Source organism: Podarcis filfolensis (genome assembly GCF_964270895.1).
Source record: "Podarcis filfolensis genome assembly, chromosome: 8".
Lineage (NCBI taxonomy): Eukaryota > Metazoa > Chordata > Lepidosauria > Squamata > Lacertidae > Podarcis > Podarcis filfolensis.
Window position 1 is genome coordinate 30,053,633 of NC_139611.1, and position 26,025 is coordinate 30,079,657.

The 26,025-nt window shown below is 41.7% G+C and overlaps 1 protein-coding gene across 2 annotated transcripts in view; it reads left to right on the forward strand.

Annotated features, from left to right (window-relative positions):
• Positions 1-26,025, forward strand: part of TSHZ3 (teashirt zinc finger homeobox 3) — a 113,974-nt gene that overhangs the window by 44,870 nt on the left and 43,079 nt on the right. Inside the window, exon 1 of one of the 2 annotated variants that reach the window (XM_083626009.1) lies at positions 3,907-4,083. The exons of the other annotated variant lie outside the window; for it this stretch is intronic. The gene's annotated coding sequence lies outside the window, so the exon portion shown is untranslated. Of the gene's footprint in view, positions 1-3,906; positions 4,084-26,025 lie in introns of those variants that run through there. 2 annotated transcript variants of the gene reach the window in all.

The window sequence follows — 26,025 nt, forward strand, 5'->3', positions numbered from 1 at the left end:
TTGGAAGTACCGTGTGACTAAACTGCAGAGATGGGCAAAAGGCACCAATGGATCAGGGATAGGGAAAGGTAGAATTAGCAATATTGGGGGCTATGTTCTTACTGAACCAGTCTGTTGCCTTATCAAGCTCAGTACTGGCAATGCCTTCTTTTGCTAAACCAGTTGCCCTCTGGATGTTTTGAACCCCAACTCTCATCAGCCCGAGGCAGCACAGCCATCCAAACAAATACATACTTCCTTATCAAATGTACTTGCAGATACCAGTGCAAAGGACACAGGTTAAAACATAACTCACTTCATTTATTCTCCTTGGAACAGCTTTGAGAGCAGCAATCAAATGTGCATATACTTGTGCACTTTCTAATATTTTGGGGGCTTTCCGCTGTGGCTGCCTCTGTAGCAGCTAGAAATATTTTTAAGGTTAAAAAAGTGTCTATTGAACAATGACATGATCTAATCTGGCAAGATGGCTCCTTATTCTTTAAAGACTTGTGTCAGTTTTAGGATATTGTAATACAAAATGAAAAAAGATGTGTTTGGTCAAAGAAAATATTCAGGTAAAATCTGGGAAGAAAAGAATTAGCTCTTGTTCTATATATGTTTAACTTAAAAGAAGTTTTGTTCATGATTATGGTAGTGACATGTTTTCCTGTGTCATGTGGCAATAACATTCTCCGGCAGTGGCAGGAAACATTTTGACTTGGTAGGGCTGCAATTTTTAACCGTGCCGTTTTAATCACAATAGGACTCATACAGCACTTTTTAAGGAAAGCATGCCATTACACATGTGCAGAGTACCATTGTTTCCTCCCTTCTCAAAATCAATCAATCATTCTCTGAACATCCATAGAGAGGGAAGAGCTTCCATGTAAGAAGTCCCAAGTATGGTTTTCAGACAAGATTGACTCCTTACCTCTATTTAGAAATCAAGCCATACCACATTACGTAAGTTTTTGAATTCATTCATTGTTTACACCTGCACATCCATTGCCAAGAAACCAAACACGCAAAAACAAGCTTGCTTCCAGTTGCATTCAGTATTCCTCCCATCCAAAATTATTCATTATTTATTATCAAAAACACTACCCTTTTTAAAAAAAAATAATTTTTATTAACTGGCCAATCACATCAAATTAAATCACATCACATAAATTCCAAATTACAAAGCCAAATTTTTAAATTTTGTTGGGGGAACCCATACTTCAAGATCCAAAGGGGGATTCAGATCATCTTCTTATTACTGCGTTAATGTCCAAATCAGTCCCAATCAGTCCAAACAAAATTCATAATTCTATCCAGTCTTATCTTGGTGTTTCCACATCATATCTTGTTCATATAATTTCTATTTTTCCTTTACGATCTCTTCTGTTAGTCTCCTTAAGCCGATAAGAAAAATAATAATCCTGTGTGGATTTCCCGTTCCTCCACTAAGTCCAGATGGTTTCCATATATCTCCTTCGTAGATAACATCGCTCTTTCCATCATAAATTTGGCATTTGTCGCTCTTAAGTCCCACCGAGAAGTTGATCCACGATATGTAAACAACTCTATTTCTCTCTTTCTCCTCCCAGACCCAAGAGCTCCAACAATGCCTCCCAAAATGGCGATGGCATTTTTAACTGCGTCATTCCAAAACTCTTAGCTTTCCAGCTTCATCTTGAAACATTGCTTTGGTTTGAAAGTTTATCTCCACACAGCCTTAAATACACAGCTTAAGTCCTTAGTTTCTGACTCATTAGGGGAGGGGATTCTTGTTAAATCACATAAGAAAAAGGAAGGCAGGTTTTTTTCCCCTCCCCCCTCAGTCATACCGTATCTTGACGTATCTTCTCATATTTTATTCTTGTCTTGTTATCAGAGATCTCTTCTGTCAGCAGTCTTTACTCCCCTTTTTCCTTGAAGCATGTGCAATTTATCTCGTCCAAATTGTTTCTTTTGAAGATGCTTGCAACTAGCGGCGCAAATCAGGGACGGTGTCCAGGAGTGCCGGAATCCCACAGGAGGGTTTTGTGCCTAGTGCCCCCACCCCCACAAATTCGGGGGTGGTATAGGGCACAGCAGGCAAGGGCCGTCCCCCCCACAATCCTGGGGGGGTTAAGGAGGCTAATTACCCCCATCATAGCCTCCAAATTACCTTGTGTGGGTCGGAGAGATGTTATTGTCAGCCATCTTCCGATGCGCCACCTAGTGGCCCCCCAAAAAAACACTTTCCCCCTGCATTCAGTATTCCTCCCATCCAAAATTATTCATTATTTATTATCAAAAACACTTTCCCCCTCTAAATTAAAAAAACAACAACACTGAGTATTGCAACTGATAGAGCAACTGATAGAGCCTTCATAGTGGGCCTGGATTTCAGGAAGTCCCATCAGTCACATGCCTTTTTCTGCTTTGAGACACATAGGAGGGGGACTAATCTGCCATAGCTATACATTTGGATTAGGATTGACTGTGTGGGGCAGAGAGCTGGTTGGCCAGAGAACAGGAGACTGCTCATCTACACTTCCACTTGTCCTGTGCCTAGAAGCATGGGTCCTAACAACAACAACAACAACAACAACAACAGCAACAACTTATTATTTATACCCCTACCCATCTGGCTGGGCTTCCCCAGCCACTCTGGGCGGCTTCCAACAAAATATTAAAATACAGTAATGCATCAAACATTAAAAGCTTCCCTAAACAGGGTTGCCTTCAGACGCCTAGTGGTTTTTTGCTTTTGTTTTCTCTTTCAAGGTGCAGATCTGAGTGGTTTTGCCTTTGCCGCACTGCTTTCCCCTCGAAAGCCCACTCTTTAGTCCTCAGTCAGAGCAAATGTCAATCCAGAGAAAACCCAATTGACATTCGCTCCGATTCAACAATAAACAGTGGGTTTTCCAGGGGGGAAGTGTCAGGGGAAGCAGAAGTGTGGATAAGCCCTGACAGAAATGCCTCTGTAAGTTCAAGAATATAAGAGCAACAGAAGAAGGGACTTCTGAATCATCAGAAGACCCTGATGTTGCACTCGATGGGCCATTGGTGTGATCCTGCAGGGCGCTTCCTATATCCTTATAAAAACCACAGGAGGGGAGAGCGCTCTTCTTGAATCCAGCCTGTGGGTTTTCCAGGATGCTGGGCTAGATGGGCCATTGGCCTGGTCCAGCAGGCCGTTTTGAAGTTCTGATGTTCTAATGCAATGTTAGAAGGTACATCTGAAACCAGGACTAATGCTGGAATGCTAGCATTACAATCAGAAAAAAAACCCTAATGCAGTCGTGTCTACATCTGACTGCACCCTATACGTAGTTGCAGGTAACAAAATGAGGAACAAGTAATAAAATCCTCTCAAATGCTTGACATTAACAGTATGAGAAAGCAAATGAAGAGTTGTGCCCCCCTCACACACATTGTCAAACCATAGTGCTTGGTGCGGCCTTATCTTTCGAGTAACTCATCCACACCCGTACAGAACAATGCTTTCGGTTTGAGTTGCTCTTGAAGTGAAGGTGCTGCTTGGTGTAATTGCTCTCATTACAGTACTTTACTGAACATCTCTTTTGATGATTACTTGAGTGATGCTGGTAATGCTCTTTGAAGATTCCCAGATAAAAAGGAAGCTATACGTATCGGAATAAAGGTAACTAATCACCATATCAGGCTCCATCCATTGCTGCTACATGTATTTTTGGGTATGTGTGTGTTTGAAATGCAATGTAAAACAAGGATCATGCGGTTCATTTATTGATCGATATAATTTTCTTTCTGTTGCTGCTGATGTTGGTATTTCTTCCATCGCTAAAGGCTTATGTGGGACTAGCAATGGCAAACACACACATACTGGTTTTTAAAAGAACATTGCATTTGCAAGTGATAACTGTGTGGAAGTCTAGTGTCCGGATCAAATGGTGTCATAGTACCGCTGTATTCTGCCTTGGTCAGACCCCAGCCGAAGTATTGTGTCTAGTTTTAGGTGCCACAATTTAAGAAGGATATTGACAAGCTGGAACGTGTGCAGAGAAGGGTGACCAAGATGATCAAGGGTCTGGAAACCAAGCCTTCTGAGGACCAGTTGAAGGAGTTGGGTCTGTTTAGCCTGGAGAAGAGGTGACATGATAGTCAGCTTCAAATATCTGAAGGACTGGCATGTGAAAGATGGAGCAAGCTTGTTTTTGTGCTGCTGCAGAGGGGAGGACCCAAACCAATGGATTCAAATTCAAGAAAGGAGATTCCAACTAAACATTAGGAAGAACTTTCTGAGGGTAAGAGCTGTCCAACAGTGGAATGGACTCCCTCGGAAGGTGGTGGACTCTCCTTCGTTTGTGGTTTTTAAACAGGCTTGGCTGGCCATCTGTCAGGAATTCTTTTTCTGTGGCTCCTGCATTGCAGCGGATTGGACTAGATGACCCTGTCAACTTGACAATTCTATGATTCTGCAGAACTTACATTATTCCACTCCATTTCAATTCCAAGGAAGCACAATGCAAATGGTATGGAATCAGTTACCTATCGTTTGCAGACTGAAATCAACAACGGCAAATACTGATCATATTCGCTAGATGTCTTTCAGCTCTAGACATCAGATGAATAATCAAACACCTTCAAATTCCACTCCTGTTTCTGTTTCCTTCAAAACTGAGTGACATTCCTAGTAGTGCACAATGGCTTTCAGACTTCACTGTCCTCACAACTAGTGCGGCAGCATAGATCTAGGAGCTCCAGAGCTAACAGCCTCGCTGTATTTCAGAAATCAGTGCCGTAGACCAGGCTTCCTCAACCTCGGCCCTCCAGACGTTTTTGGCCTACAACTCCCATGATCCCTAGCTAGCAGGATCAGTGGTCAGGGATGATGGGAATTGTAGTCTCAAAGCATCTGGAGGGCTGAGGTTGAGGAAGCCTGCCTTAGGCTCTTTAATCATCCCATGTAGCTGGCAAGGCCAGTTGCTGCCAGCAGGACTAAATCACCCCCTGTTAGTTATTTTGAGTTCTGTATTGCCAAATTATTATTATTTTTAAAACTAATTGGGAAATTAGATTTGGCATAACAAGTCCCTGTAATATTTATCTACTTAAGATTTTGGTTCTTCTTCTTTTTTGGTATCTTTTCAACTTCTGATTTCCCTTCATGCACCGAGCTGTCCATTTTCATCGTGACAAGTTTGCTTATGGAGATTGCAAATCCTTGCATAATTTAATGATGAAAAGCCAGCATCTCATTTTCCTCCAAAATGCAGCTATTTTGTAGATTAAAGATAAACAGTTGTGGAGTTAATATGGGGTAGGGATTTTTTTGGCGGGTTTTCATATATTATTTTTTTTTTGTCTCTGTGCGTAAGAACTCTGCCACCAACTTGAACATGGAGCGAGACAATTTGCGGACGGGGATTGGAAATGACATACATTTAAATTACTGCAGAATTAACATGTTTTGAACTGCAGGATATGCAGTTATAGGCAACTGCTTATCTGAAAGAAAGCTTCTTTCCTGAGGTCAGTCAACAGTTAGCTTCTTATTATGCCAGATTCATAATACTCGAGTCCTTGAAGAGTTTCTGGACTCCTTTCATGCTTGAATGGGGCTCTCACACTTCATTGGGAACTTGGATTTATAAGAATAACTAGTGTTCTGCTTTCCTCCAGTTTTATCCAGTCTGCTAAGAAGAGGTGGCATGTAAAGAGCACATCGCTCTCTTATTCTTAAGTGGGCATTGTGAACACCCACCATCTGGGGTTTATATCAAAAAGCTGAGAAAAGAATGCCTATGCTATAGACCTCAAATGGAGGGCTTGTTACAAGATCATGCATTGGATACAGAGAAAAATCAGTATTTGGACACATGTTTTTATGCCATTTCACAGAAAGGCTAGGAAAGGTGTTAGCTGTAGGTAAAATACAATTGTCTTAAATTCCAGTGCAGTCTTGTGTATAAGGCAAGGGAAGTTGCGAATGTGTGTTTGCTTCTTAGTAGCTCCAAAAAGGTGACAGCATCAGGGGAGAACCCGTGACTCCAGCTCTCATCAGTTCCAGCCACTGCGGCCAATGGCCAGGGCCCTCACAACACTGCAGGTTTCTTAACAGACCAGTAAAGGGACCCCTGACCATTAGGTCCAGTCGTGGCCGACTCTGGGTTTGCGGCACTCATCTCACTTTATTGGCTGAGGAAGCTGGCGTACAGCTTCGGGGACATGTGGCCAGCATGACTAAGCCACTTCTGGCGAACCAGAGCAGCGCATGGAAGCACTATTTACCTACCCACAGGAGCGGTACCTATTTATCTACTTGCACTTTGAACTGCTAGGTTGGGAGGAGCAGGGGCCAAGCAACGGGAGCTCACCCCGTCACGGGGATTTGAACCGCTGACCTTCTGATCGGCAAGTCCTAGGCTCTGTGGTTTAACCCACAGTGCCACCCGCGTCCCTTAACAGACCAGTAGAGGGGGGGAAACCTCCTACCAAGTGGGCTTCTGACTTCTGACTACTAAGTGGAAGAGGCTAGCCTTCCTCTGCATAAGACACAGAAACTAGGTGGGCTGGCAAAGGAGAGATGGAATGCTGCCCGTCCCTCATCCACTTGGGAGGGGGCACAGAGAAAGGCACTTCGCTCTCTCCATGCCCATCAAGACAACCAGAACCAACAAGCAGGTTTACAGGATGGGTCACTCTGATCTCCCCTTTACTTGCATGGAATTCATTGGTGTCTGCGGTGACCCAGAGAGACAAAGAATTGTAGAGTTGGAAGGGGCTTCAAGGGCCATCAAGTCTTAGGTTGGATGCCAAATGTGCTGCATGCTGAGGGCTCGGGAAAGGGGTAAATGGACTGGCATCCAGTTAATATTGCTGCACGGTAACCCAATCTCCACAGTAGTGTGAGATTCCAGGGGTTCCGGGCGCTTACCCAGGAGGAACCAGGCTTGACATATCTGTGTTTGATTTGCTGATATGCTAAGAGACAGCTGTTAATATACAGAGAGAGCTGACAGCACGAAGAACTCCCCTTCTCTGTAATAAGCTTCTCTCTGCTTTACTATTCTTCCTTCTACATGTAAGAACATTGTAGATTTTGCAGGAGGCAGATTTAGTTTCGTTTTGTGAATCGGTTAAAAGGTAGGTGATTAATCAGCTACAAATTCTTTAAACCCATTGACAGCCCAAAAGGAGATGGTTTCTGAAAGATAATATTGCGCAGCTCAATTAGAACGAGGGTCATTGTTTATGTTCCATAGAGCAGAGATGTTCTGGGGAAAGGATCATTCTATTAAAAGGCAGAACAGGCTTTCAAAATGCCTGAGACTGGCCGATGCTAAATTTAAGCTTCTGGACATTAATATTTCCTCCTACTCATGGCTGTCTGTCACTGCTTCTCTAATTGAAAGATCTGAGCCAAACGAAATGTGGTATGGGAGAGATCCTTGGCCAGAACTTCGAAAGTATTTTTCTACTACTTGCATGGCTTTCTACTGCAAAATGGCTTCTAAGTAGTTTACAAGTATGAATCCATACATAATTAACATACACAATAAAACATTTCCATCAAAGTAGCAATTAAAATATACAGTATAGCAAGCCGGTTAAAAAGGATAGCAATTGAAACAGTTAAAAAAATTAAAACAATTGAATCTCGAAGTTCAGGTTCACAGGAATGTTTTCCTAAACAGGTATATCTTCTAGAACCGGCAGGTGGCCAATACTGATGGGGGGCATGTTATATTTCGGCAGGGAGGGATTAAGGGATTTGAGTTAGACCCATAGTGCTGCCAAAGAGCAGGTTAAACATTCCCCCCTGTACCATCTCTCAATTTGAATTGTCACCTGCCCAAAGCTGATGTTAACTCTTCAGGGGAGAAATTATAAGGTATTGGGTCCTCCTAGTTTTTCTTCATCTCCAGGGATAAATAGTGGCTTGCAGGGGTGATTTAGGCTGCAATCCTATGCAGTTGTATACTGCTACAACTCTCGTCATCCCTGACCATTGCAGTGCTAGTTGGGATGGATGGGAATTGGAGTCCAACAATATCTGGAGGTCACAAGTCCTCTGATGCATCCATGCTAAAGTGGAAAGCATATCACATGGAGCACTGTGGGACTAAAGATGGATAAGATTGCTTGGCCAACCAGAAAGATGGCATTAGGGTTTAAGCTCCTTCCTCTGGGACCACAGAAGAAAAGAAAAAGATGTTGGATGAGCCTATCTCAGATGTCCCACTTAGAGAGTTATGATACCACCATGATGTATAACAGGCTTCACAAGAAGACCATCAAGGCCTCTACCTAAATATGGTCATGTGATTCTCTACTGGGGTATGTGTCAGTGTGCATATGCTTCCAGCTATTCTGTTTCACACTTATCCACCCCTTTTCTTTTGGTCCTCTAGACTTCTTTTTACTGTGTACAAGCAGAGGCCATTCTGGGCGTGTCCAAATGATGCATGATTGCTGATGTGCAGGTCCTTTTGGATCCAGAAGAGGGAAGAATGGGACGCAACAGGGGCATAATGGGGCTGACATGCATGGGGGCCAGGAATAGAACCCCTGCACAAAATGGCCGTTGCCTGTATTTGTGACCCTTTACGCTCATGATGGCATTGGGGCAGTTATATGAGTTCCTGTTTTCAGTGCTGTTCATACCTACAGAAAGTTCAGGGAGGACGCGCTGCTTTGTTTTCAATTGTTGGATGTCCTGTAGCTTCCTGTTGAAATCCTGTGACTTTTCCTGCCACAAATGTTCCGGTGTGCGTGTGTTGTCCTGCATTTGCTGCACTACAGTGCAAGAGTGCCCCTCCAGATGTCAATAATGCAGTAATGCTGGAGAAGCGTGTCAGAACAGGCAGTAATGCTTCCGGCTGCCAGTAGATGTAAGCCACAGAAGTGGAGAGGGCTCTTGTGCTTGCATCCTGCTTGCAGGTTTCCCACAGGCATCTGGTTGGCCACTGTGAGAACAGGATGCTGGACTGGATGCGACATTGGCCTGATCCAGCTTAATGAAGTGTAGACATTTCAGTATAAATCCATCTCTAAGGCACCATTATTGTGTCAATTGCGTGCTACAGAATACACCCCCTCCAAAAAACCCACCCCTTCCAGTCTAGAGCCATTTGTATCACATGCACCCTGGAAGAAGGAAAAGGACCAGTCACTCACAGTTGGACAGGACTGGGGAAGGGAAGGGTATCACAGGCACCAGATGCATGGTCATGACTTTTGTTTGCATAAACCTAGTTCTTGGCAGATTGAGTAGCACAGAAATGTTGTCAGGAAGAGTCAAAATGCCTAACCAGCAGACTCATAAGATGTATCTATTCCTGGATTGCATCACTTTGAATTACAGATAGGAGACTGAATGTTCTTTCCTGTAAATACTCTGCCCATTCAGAATTAGAAGTTTCTAATAATTCTGTTGATACAGAGGACCAAAGGGCAGGACTGGAATTAGTGGGTGAAAATCACAGACAAGCAGATTTCAGTTAAACATTATGTGCTTCATCCAGTGTTAGCCCTACTTAGAACAGACCCATTGAAATTAATGGGCATGATTGACTTAGTTCCATTGCTTTCAATGGGTCTGCTCTGAGAAGAACCTAGTTGTATGCAACCTTAGGTAACAGCACTGGAATATTGGGAATAGATAAGCTCTCCTTTTCTGGAAGCTTTTAACCATCCCTGACACCCATTGGTTGGGGCTGCTGTAGTTGACGCCTGCATTGAGCATGGATGATCTCTAAAGTAGATTCCAACTCTCTGGACTGTTTACAGCTAAGTTCTACTCATTGAAATGGATGAGCCTAAGTTGCTCTTGTCCATTAACTTCAATGGGATGAGCACTGGATGCAGCCTATAATTCTGTGAAGAACTTTCTCCCTTGTCAGGCAGTAGTATATTTTCAGGGAGTCGTTCCCTCACCCCATTTGATGTAGGAAATAGATTCAAATATCCAGTCTTTCCACTGCAGGTGGAAGTGGTACAGTCCAGGTAGGAGGGGGCATCACACAAGGCTGATTAATGTGTAGGTCCTCTGTAGCTGATGCCATGAAAACGCATGATGGGGAGAAGGGGATTGCCTGTCCCTGGAATCTAGACCCAAAGTGGAACCACTAGAGGGCAGTGGGATTTTTTTTAGGGGGGGAACACTAAGAGGCAAGAGCAGGGGTCAGCAAACTTTTTAAGCAGGGGGCCAGTCCTCTGTCCCTTAGACCTTGTGGGGGACCAGACTATATTTTGGGGGGAAAAGAAAAAAAGAATGAATTCCTATGCCCCACAAATAACCCAGAGATGCATTTTAAATAAAACACATTCTACTCGTGTGAAAACATGCTGATTCCCGGACTGTTTGCGGGCCAGATTTAGAAGGCGATTGGGCCGGATCTGGTCCCCGGGCCTTAGTTTGCCTACCCATGGGCAAGAGGGTAGCTGGAAGGGGGATGATGGAGGTTTAAATGACTCTCAGACTTTGAAAACTTGATATCATTGGATCAAGGTCATCAGTTTTCTTGAATTAACAAAACTAAATAGTTTTCATTGGATTTTGAATAAATTGTTACTGTTTTGAATTTCATTGTGTTATTATCTTTCTTAGTGGTTCATGCAAACCGCTATTCTCGATAATGCTTTCTATGGGGTAGAGGGCACTGGGGGTGAGCTTATAGAACCAAGGAAGTCGTGGCCTGAAAAAGTTTGAGAACCACCAATCTAGATTGTCAGGTACAGTGGTACCTCGGGTTACAGACGCTTCAGGTTACAGACGCCATTAACCCAGAAATAGTACCTCAGGTTAAGAACTTTGCTTCAGGATGAGAACAGAAATCACACGGTGGCAGTGGGAGGCCCCATTAGCTAAAGTGGTACCTCAGGTTAAGAACAGTTTCAGGTTAAGAACGGACCTCCAGAACGAATTAAGTTCTTAACCCGAGGTACCACTGTATCTTGTTTTCAAATGGTGATCATACAGTGGTACATCCACAGCTCTTTCCATATCCTGGAAAGAATACAAGGCTATTCTTCCACTCTACACATCTGTCTAATGTCTGAGTGAGGCTTCTGGATAGTTTTTTTGGGGTTTTTTTACAACAAGAACATGAAAATAAAGTGTGTCATTGTTTAAAAGTAAATGTTGACTCATAAGAACAACCCCCTCAAAAATAATAATAATATTATTTGTGTTTCGTCTAAAGATGGAGGCAGAACTGAGTAACACTTTATTTATTTATAAAAATATTTGTAGACTGATGTTTAATTAAAAAAATAAATGAAAGGAGCTTGCAACAAAAATACATAAAATTATACAGTAAACAACTATTTACAAATTTTAAAAACAGACAACACTGTGGAAATATGTATGCTTAATTGCCTGCATAAGTCTGGCGGAATGCAAAAGTTTCCAATAGGTGTTTAAAAGTTGGCACAGAATGCACTTGCTGAATCTCTGTTGACAGAGTATTCTACAGGGCTGGGCAAATGACATTAAAGCCTTACCAACTCAAGGAATGACCAGTGATGCTCCTGCAGACGATCTCTGGGATCAAGCAGTCCCTTAGGCACCCTGGACCTAAGCTGTTCAGGGCTTTGTAAATTTTTGCTAGAGCCTTGAACCTGGCTTGGTAGTAGATGGGCAAGCAGTGCAACTGTATTAACAATAGTGTTCTGTGCTCTTGACCAAGGACCAGAAGCTCCCATTCTCTCTCTTTGGCGATCACTCATAGCCAAGTAAGATTGTGTTCCATAAACACGGTTTTAACAGTGAGTCCATAAGTGACTGTGGAGGCCAATTCTGGATCCACATGTCCTTCCACAGTGGGGACATTGGTTTCTGGGCAGGAGTTGATCACGGTGTGGATTTGCCAAGCATGCCTTCCTCTTAGCACATTTCTCCCTTGCACCCTGAGTTTGAGTGTCTTCAAAGCCCATGACACCTTTGGTAAAGGATGTTCTCCAATTGGAGTGCTCGCAGGCAAGTGTTTCCCATTAGCAGTCTGGTTACCACATTCTGCACCAGCTGGAGTTTCTGTACCAGACCTGAGGGCAGCCCCACATAGAGCACATTGTAGTTATTCAGCCTTGAGGTCACCAATGCATGGACTACAGTAGTCAAGCTATCTTTGTCCATGAATGGCCATAATTGGTGAACCAGAAAAAAAACAACAACTAGAATTTGTTGAAGTGGGTGATCTGTCATTACACATGTTCACCTTCCTGGGAGACCTGCAAAGCACCTGAAAGGGTCTCATTTTCATGTCTGCTTCCACCTCCCATACTCCATCTTAAGATTTTTACCAAATGCAGACCAGGGTGGGTTGAAAAACAGCTCCCCTCCTTCATTTTTGACCGTCTATCCCAATGAAGTGTTCTCAAGTGTACTCAAAAGCTTCCACACTACTATTTGGCACTTTGATTAGCCTACTGCATATTTTGGAATTGCTTAAAAGCTTTCTCTTATGCAGTTCACAGACCTGTTCAGTGTTTCCAATGAGGAACATCGAATTGCAAATTTCAAAACTAAATGCAGAGTGCAATATTTCAGTGCAGGAGCTATGGACAGAAGTTGTATTTCCTTCCAAAGGGGTTTTGTACAGGTCTTTTTCTTAATTATTCTTGATGTTTTGCCCATTATGCCATTAGCTTCTTCACAGTACAGAGATAAATAGCCTGGTATCCAGAAGAACAGAGTGTGAACTGAAAGCATTTAATTATTGATATCTTAGTAACTAAGGTTCTGAAATGACGTTGTCAAATCCCATAATGATCGGACAGCAAATACATCACTTACTTTGGCAAAAACAACCTCAGAACACACACAAAACCTGGGAATATACGAAACGAATGTGTCAAAGAAGGTTTGCTTATTTCTCAATGGATATTCAACGTTCACTTACTGGACAGAATATGTTTTTCAATTTTTATCTCATCCTCTATTTTTTCGCTCTTAGAAAAGTAAAGCTTTACAAATATTTATTTCTTCCTGGTTTGCTTTCATGATGGTTGGGACATTTAGAAAGCTACTGTTTTATCACGAGTTATAGTCTTCTGATTGGTTGAAATAAAATCAATATTTCTTTGATTACAAAGCTGTTATGGGAGCCAGCCTTACGTTATCCATCATTTTAAAATGTAGGTTAGAACAATAGCACCCAGGTATATGTTTAATTCATCCTGCCCAGATTATGTGAGTGGGATAAATATTTTCTCTGAGGGAGGGAAAGAGCCCTCAACAAGATACATCTGTTAACCAGCTTAAAGGTTCACTGTTAACAAAATCTAAGTTCCAAATGTGCAGCCGGTGGTCCTTTATATACATCAGGTGATCAAATCATGTTTTGTTCTTTGTTCCTCTCTCTTAGTAAGATAATAAGAAATAGAAGAGAATGATTCCTTCCCCCACAAGGTTTCTGCTTGTTTGGGCTTGACAGAGCCCCTGTTGATTCTGGTACCTGTAGCTGTTTCAGGCAGCCTCTAACCATTTAAATAGTATGGCAACACATACACTGTGGAACTCCCTGCCTATTGATACCAGGCCAGCGTCTTCACTATTTTCAGCTAACCTTTTTTTATTTAGACATGATGGGTGTTTTAATCTGTTTGTTTTAGCCTATAGCTATTTTAACTTTCTGAAAGTCTTAAAGTATTCTTAATTCTTCATATTGATAATTTTATCATTTTGTATTTTTTTGTGGGGGGGTAAACTGTTTCGAGGTTTGATTTTTACAATCAAGCAGTGTACAATTTTTATGAAATATGTAAGTAAATAAATGCCAGCGCAAGGGCTTTTCCAACACAAAAGGGCTTTGCCCGTTTGGAATTTGCGAAGACTCTCTGGTTTCTGCCTGCAAATTCCAAGCAGAAGAAGCATTGCGAAGCAACTGAGTTAATTAGCCAAAATGGAAAGAGAAAGAAAAAAAATGTTATCTGACTGTCTATTTAAATAGCTAAAAGTTACTGGCGTAGATTTGGCCTGAAGCAAATTAGAAAAAAAAGCATACACCTTAAAATTCCCTTGCTGGAATATAATTTACCATTAATATATTTAATTAAAAGATACTTCTGTGTTCCCTTTCCTGGTCTCTCACAGGTGCAACAGCTTTCATGTTTATTAATAGTATTAGATCAAATAAGGCAGACGTTTGATAATATATTGCAGGCTCATCGTTTTGGGAAACTGCAGGTTTTACAGGTGCTTTTCGTTTCATCTCCCCCTCCCCCCCAATGAAAACTATGGTGGATAAGTACTGAAAATTTGAAATGCAGTTTTTACTTATGAAAGATCTAACCTTTATAATAAAACTTGAGTCAAAGCACTGAAAGAAATACAATTGTCAAAACTGATCTTTCTTTCTTTCTTTCTTTCTTTCTTTCTTTCTTTCTTTCTTTCTTTCTTTCTTTCTTTCTTTCTTTTTAAAATTAGTGTGTTTCCTTTTGCCCCCCCCCCGCCAACTTGCATAATTCGTACAGTGTTACGTGCAATATTTGTACAGTGGAGTAAGAAACAAAATAGTTCAATGGGCATGACGAAAGAAATACAGTAAGATACAGAGGATATAAAGGGAGCTGGTTTTTAGAAAGGAGTACGAACATGGTACCCAATTTGTTTGTTTTTTAAACGCTCAGAAATGAAGGAGAGCAATTTAAGAAATGGCTCAGGATATGCGTTATAATTATCATTTCTCTGCATTACATGAAAGGGATCTTAATGCAAGAGAAGGCATTGCAATATTGGTTACTTTAAACAAAAATTAAAAATCTTTGCATTGCATTTTGGTAAAAGCCCCATTTTTCTTCTTGTGCAATCATTATATGTATTCCTGCATGTGAACCTCTTCTTATGAGCAGTGTGAAAGAGGGTAGAGATTTCTGAAGGGAAGAAGTCACTACTGATGCTGCAGCGATCTGTCCCACTGTCCTGCCTCTGCAAAGCTCATCTCTCCCCCCCCCTTTTTTTAAAGGACCACAATGCAGCGTTCTGCACTGGGAAGGAAAAGCTGGGGATATTCTTTTGGGCTTTGTGTAAATAATGTTTAAGGATCAGAAATAGTTAATTACATTTCCGACGTAATTGATGATATTGCGGTAATGCATTAGGACGTCTCATCAGCATTTTCCTAAACTGTTCCTCCGAGGGAAATATTCCTGCTCAAACTCTGATTTCTTCACTTTGCTGTGCTCTGAAATGTCAAAATCGATGCATTCATCAGAGTTTTTCCGCATGCAAATGTTCAAACCTTTTGCCTCCTCGCTACTCCTCAGTTTTGCACAGTCTCGAAAAAGAGGATAGATTTTGCTCGACGAAAACACGCTTCTTTGCATTTTACACTTTATCCTTCCCTTCCCTTGAAAGCAAGAACATCCCTCAGCTTTTTTTGCATTGCAAAAAAGAAGCAATTTTGGTTGTTGTTTTTTTACTATTTTTTGCTATTTACAGAATACCATACATACCTTTTCATGTATTGATGTATGCGTATTGTGCACCTCAGACACTTCAAGGTAGCTAAGTATCTTAACACCAAATGCAAGAATAAATACTATATCCCCATACAATACAATAAAGAACAGAGCTGTCCTAAAGCCAGAAAAATGAGAAGCCCAATACAGCAGCCTTAAGGACTGAAAAAGATCTCTGCTGGATCAAGCCAGTAGCCCATCTAGACCAGCATCCTGTTCTGACAGTGGCCAATCAGAGGCCCTAATTGGAAGCCTCCCAAATAGGACCTGACTGCAAAATCAACCCCCCCCCCACCTGCCATTCCTAGCATTTAATTAAAACCATTTGACTTATAGTTTAATTTTATTTAGAGGCAATGCCAGAGGGGGTTTCCTTCAACACTCAAAAAGCCCCCACAATACCCCCTGAAATAACATGTTGAAGTCGTAACGTCACAAGGCTCAACAAGTCACTGTAGTAAAGAACTGTGAGGAGAAAGATGGAATTGTGACCCAAGGAGAGGTACGGTATACATGCCTAATGGTTAGAATCGTGGACTAGGAGCAGGAAGGACCAGGTTGAAATCCCAACTGCTCTATGAAGCACACCGGGGGTGATTTTGGACCACCCACCCCCATTTTGAATCACCATCTCTCAGCCCAGTCTACCTCATAGGGTTGCTTCAAGGAACTGGCGGAGGAAGAGGAGTGCAGGGGGAGCACACCGCCCCCGGCAGTGTGATCCCAGTAGGGTGCCATCGCGGCTGCCCCCCTGCCTGCACTGCATGTGGTGTGCCCCGCCCCCAGGACACGCGCCAGCCCCCCTGCTTGCTCTCCGCCCCCTGGTGCTGGAGCATGAAGCTCTGCTACTGCTTCAAGGATAAAGTTATGAGACAGGAGATTTGGGTGGATCTAGACACAGGGAAACGCCCTCTATAAATATGTCAGAAATTAGATCTGACTTTTAGAAGACATCTGAAGGCAGCCCTGTTTAGGGAAGTCTTTAATGTTTGACGTTTTATCGTGTTTTTAATATTCTGTTTGGAGTTGCCCAGAGTGCCTGGGGAAACACAGCCAGATGGGCAGGGTATAAATAATAACGTGTTGTTGTTGTTGTTGTTACTACTACAAAAGAAAAAAATCTCTATGGAAAATCACGTTTTAAAATTTCCTGCTCTCTGGTGCCATCTGGTGTTGCATGTTTATAGCGCATTCAAATTGCTGTTTCTTTACTAATGTAGCTGAGTCCCATTAGGCAGAACTTTACAAAGGTGAAAATTGTACGACAGTGAAATAAATTCCTTCTGAAGGTGATGGACTCTCCTTTGTTGGAAGTCCTTAAACAAAGGTTGGATGACAGTCTATCAGGGATTCTTTAGCTGTGCTTCCTGCTTTGTAGGGGGTTGGACTAGAAGACCCTGGATGTCCCTTCCAACTCTACCATTCTATGACTCCAGAAGGGGAACTATATAGGTTCCCTTGAGCTATAGATGTGATAAATACATGGGCTTCTCTCTTCTGTTGCAAAAGATGCTGAGGTAGATCCTGCACATTGTTAGCTAATTGTACTATTGACCCATTCCCTTCTTCTTCTTTTTCTTCTTCTTCTTTTTCTTCTTCTTCTCCTCCTCCTCCTCTTCTTCTTCTTCTTCCTCCTCCTCCTCCCCCCCACCGTTCTGGAATGTCCCAGTGGATAAAGCAGACCAGGAAAGGAGCAGGGGAAGCAACCACCCAGGAATCTGTCTCTTGCCCTGAATAATTCACAGCCTAATTTAGTCAGCATTAATTAATGTAGTCAAAACAATTCACCTATTTTTATTAATGCAAATAGCAAATTTGAAAAACAATTAGTTTATTATAAGGGAAATCAGAGTATTTTGACAGTGCCCATTAGCTCTGCAAGATTTTCTAGTGAGGTTTTTTTGTTTTGGTTTGGTTTTTTGTTTTGTTCCGCCCGCCCCCCTTTCTCCCTATAAATTGTAACAGCTGCTTGTTTTACTTTTGGCAAAATCACAACTGAGGAACATTTTGGCTGGGGGGGGGCAGAGGGAAACATTAAATGTGGTATTTTTAGGAAAACGTGCACGGTCCAGGCTTTCGTGTTTATGTCAGGAACTGGGCGTACAAAGCCTTTCTGTCTCCACCCACTGTGATTTTCTCAGAGAACCAGAGAATTGTAGAGATGGAAGAGACTCTAAGGGTCCTCTAGCCCAACCCCTTGAATGCAGGAATCACAGCTAAAGAATCCCTGAGATTCAGGTAGGTAGCTGTGTTGGTCTGATGCAGTCGAAATAAATTTAAAAAATTGTCCAGTAGCACCTTAGAGACCAACTAAGTTTGTTCTGGGTATAAGCTTTTGTGTGCATAGTATCTGAAGAAGTGTGCATGACTTGTGTCATTACGGATCCACAACTGTTGTGCTAAACAGTCTACAATTGTAGTTTGTTTAGCATATGCCCTGATGAGATCTTGCGTATCACTGAAACCCTTATAGGTCAAGAACATGGTGGGCAGGATGGACTGTTGTGGCTATTTGTGTCTCCTCCACTTCCACCTAATTTAGAAGACAGCATATGCCCTTTCAGGGAACAAAGGGATCATCACAATGATTTCATGATACCTGATGAAATGTGATTGCGACATAAGCTGCAGCTTTTAGCATTTAAACATTTCTAATTGCTTTTTTTTAAGTGATTAGATTGGCAATGTTGTTATTTTATTGTATTTTGTTGTTTTAAATTGTGAGGTGCTATGGAAGAACCTTTCGTCCTGAGAAGCAACATAATTTTTTTTTTAAAATCTCTGAAAATAAATTAGTCAAAATGCTGAGTGGGTGAGTTGTCCCTATTACACCTTGCATCTGTCTGCATCTGTATTAGGTCAGGGTCCCAATTCTGAAAACAGACCGCAGTCGGGTGTTTTACATACACGTCTTGAAGTCATAAAGATCGAAAGCTTGTGTGTTTGTTGAAACATGTAGGCCTACCCGATATTTGATGAGTGAAAAGCAACGTTGTCACTGTCAGCCCTGAACTGGCTTAAACGTGTCAACTTTTGAGGTTAATTTCATAGTGTGTTAACCCAGGAAACATAAGGCAAGATGGTAATCATGTAGTTCACTGATGGCTGAATTCTCCCCCAAATTACCAGGAGCAGATTCATCCACTTACTTGCCACTTACCGGAAACATCCACATATCCTGCTGAACATGGTTTTACACTTTACGCTGTTGGCCTCAGAAACTCTTACGCTGGGCAAAAGTAAGTGCTCTGATGGTAGCTTTTGTGAACTGTGGGTCTACAGTCAGGGAGCCAGTGTGTTTGAAGAGACATACTAATATTTTCTAAGCTTCTTAAGAGTTCCGCCTCCATTGTGTTATTTGCTAGTGCTGCTGTTGCTGTATAAACACTGCTGATTTTTCCAACTTCATTTCTACAATATTCTAACAGAGCACATTTCAGAACTTCATTTTGCTTTAGCTCCACACCCCACCACCACCACCACATCTTTCCTTGATCTCCATGTGGTACAGCTGCTTATTTATGCTCACAAATGCTAGATGAAAGCTGATTTCCCCAGATCTTCTAGATCAGAAGGGCATACTTGGTTCTGCAGCTAGCATGGGTTCCTGGATGTTCAGTAGATATGATTCTAAAACATACCCAGTTTTGATCTGTCGGAGATTATCTTTATCCATTTTTAGTTAGTCCTGAAAATTTGTCAGAGACTATGCTGTGGCTCTGTCTAGTCACATTGTATATAGGATGGTATCCCATGCTGCGTTGTATGAGATGGAAGCATGACTTGAAGGTGGTATTCCATGAAACTATTCTCAAACCAGTTCAGTGGCCCTCAATGGATAGGAAGCTTTCTTTGTTGTCAGTGATTTGCAAACAAATGTTACCAGTGTTTGCCATTGGAGCAATACCTGTTGCATATGATGGTATGGCTTTTCCTTATGAATTTAATTGCAGTATCTGAAATCTAATGTCTGCTTTTGTCTGGGTGCTTGTGCATGTGCTTTTAGACTAGAGAGTTTGTCTTTCACATTTAACTTCTCCAAGAAGTCCAAGGTGTGTATATGGTGTGTACATCTTTACAATCACAACAACCCTGTGAGGTAGGTTTGGCTGATAGATTGTGTTGGAGCCAAGGTGAGCGTCATGACTGAACTGCATTTGTTGACGTGTTTAAAGTTAGCTGAGTTTCCTTTTCCTCACTGTAAAAGGAAGATCTGGTAAACAGCCTAACTGTGGAGGATTAGGTTGCTGTTGTTGTTGTTAAATCTGTATAGGACAGTGAAGCTCCATAAAGGCGAAGGGAGCCATTGACAGGAGATGATTGTCTGAAATGTAAGCCAAAAGACATAAAATGAGACAGAAGCAGGTAGTAAATAACTAAGATCAAAATGAAGAATGTTACAAGAATGGAGTGAATTTCTCCAGTTCCAAGAGAAGACTCAACAGATAGAAAAGTTTGGTCTGAGAACAAGATAGGATTTCAGATTCACCTGCTCCACAGCACACCAAAATCCAATTGTCTGGTGTGGATTCTGATGGCGATTATAGTAGTGCTAAATAATCATGAAGCTTTTGCTAAGATCCCATCGTCCAAGCTTCTATCATAACTGTGAATCCCAAACTATTGTCCATTTGGGGGTTTCTGCACCTTTGTAGAGATAAGCCACACAATGCGCACAACCCTTTGATATAGATTCTTTGGGTTACATGCAAACCTCATTAAATTCAAATCAAGACTGACCTAGAGTAAGCATGAGTGCCTCAGTCTAGAGAGCTGTGTACTCTCTGAAGTATACACTTCAGTGCACACACAGCTATCTTCATTTATTTCAGTGGAGAGGCCTGATCCAGCCTAATATGATAGGGGGGGAAAGTGTAAATGTGGACATCTCATGTAATCTGCATACTTGCTCTGTGTGTGGACTGTTCTGTTATTTTCTCTCTGTGTGTGTGACTTGCAGCCTTTGAGTCTTCTGCTTGCAGAAAAGAGGATTTTCCTACACCGTCAAATTTATTTGACGTTACCTATTTTAGCCTCCCTCCTTTTGTTTGTGCGATAATGCACCTTGTTTGTGCACGATGGTTCATTGCCACTTCCATATGGCTGTTGAATACGATTGCACGTTCCTTCAGGGGGCTATAAATAGGGTATCTTGAGGGATTGTCAAGCAAGGAACAACCCCACACAGACTCTCTCTGTGTGTGGAAATTATCTCCAAATCAGTCTAGGATGGCACACAGTTCATTTATAATTTGGCCACAATAAAAAGAATAGATGGGCCAGTGCAGAAGGAGACACTCTGAGAAACCACACTGTACCAAAGATTTACATCTGCTGGTGCATTTCTTTCACATTAGAAGGCATGTTGAGGATCCCTAAACCCTTTATAAGGCTGAACACTCCATGCAAAAATTAAATGCATTAAGCAAGAGGAAGGGTCGGGCAGTGCTATACATCTGTCATGTTTGCTCCTGGCCTTTACACCACTGAAAAGCTCTTATCCTTTCTCCATTTCCCCAAACATGATTGGAGAAATCTCATGTCAGAAAGCTGCTGCACAGGTAAACCTTGGATGGACTTAATTGCAAGTACAGCTGCTCAACTAGGTTGGCAATCAGCTGGGAATGCTTTTGTTTGTTTATCTTATTTCATTCATATATATGTGTATACATACACACACACACACACACACACACACACACACACACACTGGATTGTACAGGAAGAAATAAATAAATCTCAAACCGGTTTACACAAAAAAAGGCAAAACATTAAAATGACCGATAAGAAAAATTAATAGCAAGTAATTTTAGACTGCCAAGAAGGTAAAATAACAGTAGTCTAAAAACAGATAAACTTCCTTAAAATCTGGGGAGGCACATCTAAACAAAAGCGCTTTTAGCAGATGCCAAAAAGAGTGCAGTGAAGACGCTTGCCTGATATCAAGAGGCAGAGAGCTCCCAAGTGTAGGTGCCACCACACTGAAAGATGGAGTTCTTGCAAATGTAGAGTGGGTTTTATGCAGCACTTGTAACAGTGCCAATTCTGCCACAATCAAGTGGGTGTATATGGGGGCAAGGTGATCTCTTGGGGAAACTGGTCCTAAGTTGGTTCCTAAGTGCATTGGCTTTAATGGGGTGAGGTTCAAGCTGCATGCCAAGGGGGATGAACGCCTCTCACGCCCTAAGCTTCCTGGAAATGTTAGCATCACAGAAAGGTGTGTGTGTGTGTTCATTCACAGGTAAAGTTGCATGCCCAAGGCTTTGGCTCGGCATCTCCGCTTAAAAGCATATCCACTGCTCATCCTCCATGTAGGAAGGCAACCCCCGCTTTAACAATAAGTGATCATTAAATTGCAAACCTGGCTTTTTAAGCTGCTTCGGGAAAATGTTCTATCATATGGCATGAGGAGGGGTGGAAACTCTCTCTTCCAAAAAACGCAAAGTCCAAAGCAACTTTGTGTGCATGGGGTAGTTGTGTGGGCTTTCGTGGGGTGGGTGAGTTTGGATGCTGGCCAGACTTCTTTATCTAATGGCAAACAGCAGAATGTGTGTAACTATGGCAGTAAGAGTTGGCGGGATGGGAGTCAGTGTACAAGCTGTGTAAGTCAACTACAATGATTCCAAATACACTTTCATATTTAAAGTGTACTTAATGGGATTGGCCACCTGTCAAATACTGCTGCCCAGGTCATATGCTTTCCTTCATAATAGGCTCCCGTTAATAGAGTTTTTATTATTTGGATTTGGCAGGCATACATGCTTTTATTGAATGAACTTCCTGCTAAGTTTCGGAAGAGAGCAATGGCTGGTTTATAACATAATTGCACTATATGTTGATAGTATCTTTTATTGTAATTGTTTTTCATTGTTTTTAATAAAAGAATAGGAATAATAGGAGACATAGTAGAAGATGAATTTTTTCCCTTGCCTTTCATTATTCATGAAACTAAAAAAAAAAAAATCCCAAATAAGCATTTTACAGAGGGTAAAAAGGTCTCATTCCAAAAGTGCCTAATTTAAATCAGTTTATACAATGAAACAGCTAATGATCTTTAGTGTTGAGAGGTGTAATGCTTTTATACTTTTTTATGAATAGAATTGTAGGGAGGGGGTAGCTCCATTGTGTAGGGTATGCTGAATTTCTACAACCATCCTTTATCAACAGATGGCAACTAGCACATGAAAAATAATTAAAAAATAAAATGAAAAGAAATCCAGAATGAATTAAAGTGCTTCTCTGCGTTCTGATCTGCATTTCCCCCCTTCTTTCTTTCCTTCTACTTGTGTGTGTGCTTGTGTGTGTGTGTGTGTGTGTGTGTTTTGGTTTAAGAATTTTTATGGTGAATTGCCATATTATCTGTTACATCAGTTTACAATGAGGCTCCTATCAGACATAAAACAGATTTATAATATCATTAAAACACAATATCAAAGAATGAATAAGCAATTCAATAAAATTACAATAACGCAAAGATAAAATGAAAGCCTTTTCAATAACAGTTTTATGCAAGAACATTTTGCAGATAAATATGTGTTTATAGATCTTTTAAATGCACATTTATTATCCTGCTCCTAATAGAGCCACAGGGGTTAATTTTTTCCCCTTCTTTCTCTGTGTTTTTCTTTATAAGTGGTTCAAAAAACCAGCTGCAAAACTCTTCAATAGATTGTTTTCTGTCTCAGGACTGATTTTAGGGAAAAGAGCATTTTGCAGTACAGAATCAAGTTAATTGAACTGGGCTGAAAGCTGCATTTGTGGAACCTTTTCAAAATCAGAGCCATTTCTGACAGGTAGATGACTGGGAAGGATCTAAATTCTGGTCATTTCGACTTTTGCATGTGCTCATGTCCATTCTGTCCCTTTTGCTCATTGACCTACGATTTCCACCTCAAACAATCCACATGAAAGTGTGCATTCAGATATGCATTTATCAATATATATATTTTTTCTCAGAGCAGGGATTTCAAAATACAATTTGATACGTTTAAAATGTCGAGAAGTGTGTCACAAATATTCAGAGAGTTGCGAATTCCAGGGGGTAGGCAACTTCTGATTTGCACTTTAGTCCTCAAAGTGCCGATCAATTTTGTTGAGTTCAGAATTCACAAAGGACCCCTGGTATTAAGCCAAGGGTGTCGGAGCATAGCAAGCTGTCCCATACTGAGTCAGACCACTGCTCCATTTGGCCCAATACTGTTGACACAGGGTTTCATGTAGTAGTGTGGGTCTTCCTTGCCTCTACCGGGAGATGCCAAGAACGTTTGCATGCAGAGCCACTGAACTATCACTGTATTGTTATGGCTCTTCCTCTTAAGTGTACCTTTTAAACGCTTGTTCTTTTGACATCCATTTCAGCAGGCAAATAATCAAAATGGATGTAGCAAGCAGGGATACAGTCATGAGGGGATGACCTCAGGAATACTGTAGCCCGCCACCCCAAATTTTCAGCTGTCATTTAAAACAAATAAGACTCTAGTTCTTTTACTTGTGAAATATTTTCTTCCTCCTCCTCCTCTTCTTCATTCACTTCTGCATCTTCGTCTTCATCTCTTCCTCCTCCTCCCCCAATCCTCCTCCCCTTCTCCTGCCCTTCACCATAAGGTGCCAGAGCAGGTTACATCATGAAAAGCACAATATTAAAAACAGTTTAAAACCACTTACAAAATAAGGTGGGTGCTAAAGATATACAACTGAAGAAAAAGATGCAGGCAATATCCTACCCAGCTTCCCACAAAGAAGTGATCAGAGACTCTTAAACCCAGGGTTCGAGTCCCACATTGGGGTTGGACTAAATGACCCTCGTAAAAGGTAAAGGTAAAGGGACCCCTGACCATTAGGTCCAGTTGTGACCGACTCTGGGGTTGCGGCGCTCATCTCGCTTTATTGGCCGAGGAAGCCAGCGTACAGCTTCCGGGTCATGTGGCCAGCATGACTAAGCCGCTTCTGGCAAACCAGAGCAGCACACGGAAACGCCGTTTACCTTCCTGCCAGAGCGGTGCCTATTTATCTACTTGCACTTTGACGTGCTTTCGAACTGCTAGGTTGGCAGAAGCAGGGACCGAGCAACGGGAGCTCACCCCGTCGCGGGGATTCGAACCACCAACTTTCTGATTGGCAAGTCCCAGGCTCTGTGGTTTAGCCCACAGCACCACCCGCGTCCCAATGACCCTCGTAGTACCCTCCAACTCTACAGTTCTGTAATACTATGATGATGTATGTTTGCACTGTCTCAATTTACCAAGCATGGTCCTTATTTTCTCATGGCTGGATCCCCGTCCCTGTTTTGCTCCTATTATTTTCGCATTGTGGAGCTGCTTCCTTAAAACGTTGTTAGTGTGAGCTTCTTGAGTTGGTATTCCTAGGGGGGTTACTTCCCCTTTCTCAGGATCTTGAGAAGTTGTGCGACTTGGTGGGTGAGTGGAGACAACTTGTCTCTTGGGCAATTACAGAAGCAATGGTTGCGTACGGATACCAAGTCACTAAACAGTGCACAAGTCTGCCATTTTGCCCCTTTGGATGTATATTTCAAATGGTGGATAGTACAGTGCAGGAGAAACCTGTTTTTCTAGTTTATCTTTAAACTAGGGGTCGATTTCTTCCACCATTCTCTGGCTGCAAGCACAGAGGAGGGGTGGGGTCAATGGGAACTGGCACTCAGCATTATCTGTTGAATTAAATAGTTCCTTCAGGCAAGGGAACAATCACCTTTTGGCATGTAAATCAGTGGAAGACATATTGTTAGGGAATAAACAAACATGGAATATAGGAGGCAGATTAGAGCCGCCACTACAAAATAGTTTAATGGAGGTAGGCTGAGGTTTTCAAAATGATCCACTGTATGACAACGTGAGTGTTACATACATGCCCTCTTTTTGTTGGTTAACATTTTGGAGGGTATGCAATTGAACAACTTTCAGCATACAGTTATGTCCTGGCTTTTCTTGCAAAATATCTCACTCTGGACCTTTCAACAAGTATCAAGACCTGTCTAATAACTCCTGTGCCTGGAGGCAGGGAAAGGGGACGCTTGGTTCAGTTAAAAATATGCTCAATATTTTTAAGCTGCAAACTCACTTACCTCACTTACTAGGGAGTAAATTTCATTCAATGTAGTGGGACTTGTTTCCAAGTAAACACGCCCAGGTTTGCTCTGCTAGTTTATTAATCGTCTGCCTTATGATTGTTTAATCAGATTGATTGCATTTGCATAATCCAAACCTCAAAATAGCTGCCTTTTTGAGACACAGAAGAAAGAGTGAAGCTACTGGTTATCACGGAAATTAAGCAACCTTTAACATTAACATTTCCTATCGCGCAAAACTGAATAGTTCTTATTACAATCACATCCCCAGAATCAATAACATTTCCACAAGAAAATGAAGTGATCTGAATTTTCGGTCCCACCAGTTTACAATGGCCTATACTTTTTAATCAACGTAAGGCTTAGTTGATTAATCTACTGGTTGAAGTGATAAAGACATTGTAGGCACGGTTCATACGAATACCCTGTTGTCTAGCAGTCACAATGTGCGTCTTAATTACGCATCCTGTTTGCATCCTTTATTTTTTATTTCGGAGCATAGTTTTTGGTCCCTTGAAAGTCATCATCGTCTCTTTCCTCCC